Source organism: Otolemur garnettii, unplaced genomic scaffold (genome assembly GCF_000181295.1).
Source record: "Otolemur garnettii isolate 467f Iridium unplaced genomic scaffold, OtoGar3 scaffold00147, whole genome shotgun sequence".
Classification (NCBI taxonomy): Eukaryota; Metazoa; Chordata; class Mammalia; order Primates; family Galagidae; genus Otolemur; species Otolemur garnettii.
In genome coordinates this window covers 2267874-2269182 of record NW_003852542.1, presented here as the reverse complement: position 1 = coordinate 2269182, position 1309 = coordinate 2267874, and the positions used below count along the sequence as shown (strand labels likewise).

The following is a 1309-nucleotide window of genomic DNA, read 5'->3' as shown; positions in this document are numbered from 1 at the left end:
GCAACCATCATTGTTGTTTGGCAGGTCCAGGCTGGATTCGAACCTGCCAGCTCAGGTGTATGTGGCTGGTTCCTTAACCACTTGAACCAATCTGTGTCACACCTGGTACTTTTGTGCAGCAATCGAGATCAGGGCCTTAGGGGTTGCAACACAGGGCCAATGTTTCTATCTGGTCTCTTTAATGCTGAAGTCTCTAAAGCTTTAATATTTAGTTGTTGATCTCATTCTTACAATAGGTATAGTGTTAAGAGCAGAGACTTCAGGTTCAAACCCAGCATGGTTTTAGTATCTGAGAGGCTTTGTGGAAGTTGCTTAACCAATCTGTTCTTCAGTTTCTTTAGCTTTAAAGACAACAAAGTACTCATACCTTAGAGTGGCTGTGAGGGCTGAGCTTAGAACAGTGTCTGGCACGTAGTAGCATTCAGTGTGTTCTTCTCTCATGAGAGCTTCTTGCCTCTGTCCCATGTACAGCAATAGATCTGTAACAAGCACCTATTCAACACTGCCCCTGTCTTTAAGCTGCTCTAGTGGAGGAAGGAGAGACAGATGCGTCACCAGCTGAGGTGCAGTAACCCTGATGTGGGTGGTGAGTACTGCTATGCAGCGTTGCTGTTCTCAGAGAGCTCAGACAGCAAACTCCTAGGGGAGAATGTACACAGAGCAGTAACATGTGTTCCAGATCTAGGAGAATGAGTAATGATTTTCCAGGAAAGGCATGGTCTCTTTACACATGGAGTCATCAGACACAGGTGGTATGTCACGGGAGGCAAGGGAGGTGGTGCCACTCTAAGCAGTTGACTGGAGCACAGTAAAGGGTGCTTGGGGCTGGGAGATCCCAACAAGACCAGACATGGTTTTCATCCAGAGGGAGGGCTCACACTGGTGTTTACAGAGTTCTGGCCAGCATGATGGTGAGGGTGGTTGGTGGGATTAAAGCAGCTGGTTAGAAAGATTCCATTCAGATCTCATCGTGCCCAGGCACGAGGATCATGCAAGAACTCGGGTGGGCTGAGTGTGCCAGGCTGACATGAGAAGCAGGAAGCTCCAACCAGGGGCTGCCAGGCACGTGCTCCTGGGCAATCTGTGTTTACCAGAGCACCTGTCTCACTTTACCCGTGGGGGTGTGATGTCTCAAGAAAGAGCCTACAGGCAAAGTGGGATCTGCGGCCTGCATGTGGCTTAAGGTTAGGAAGATGCTCAAGAGAGTTGGCTGAAGGTCATGTGCAGGGCCTGTAATCCCAGCATTCTGGGAAGCTGAGACAGGTGGATTGCTTGAGTCAGGAGTTCAACACCAGTCTGAGCAAGAGTG

The 1309-nt window shown here is 49.3% G+C and overlaps 1 protein-coding gene across 1 annotated transcript in view; it reads right to left on the bottom strand.

The window, feature by feature from the left end:
• Window positions 1-390, bottom strand: part of ST3GAL5 (ST3 beta-galactoside alpha-2,3-sialyltransferase 5) — a 121722-nt gene extending 121332 nt beyond the window's left edge. Inside the window, exon 1 of the mRNA XM_023518785.1 lies at window positions 368-390. The gene's annotated coding sequence lies outside the window, so the exon portion shown is untranslated. The remainder of the gene's footprint in view (window positions 1-367) is intronic.
• Window positions 391-1309: the final 919 nt, after the last annotated feature.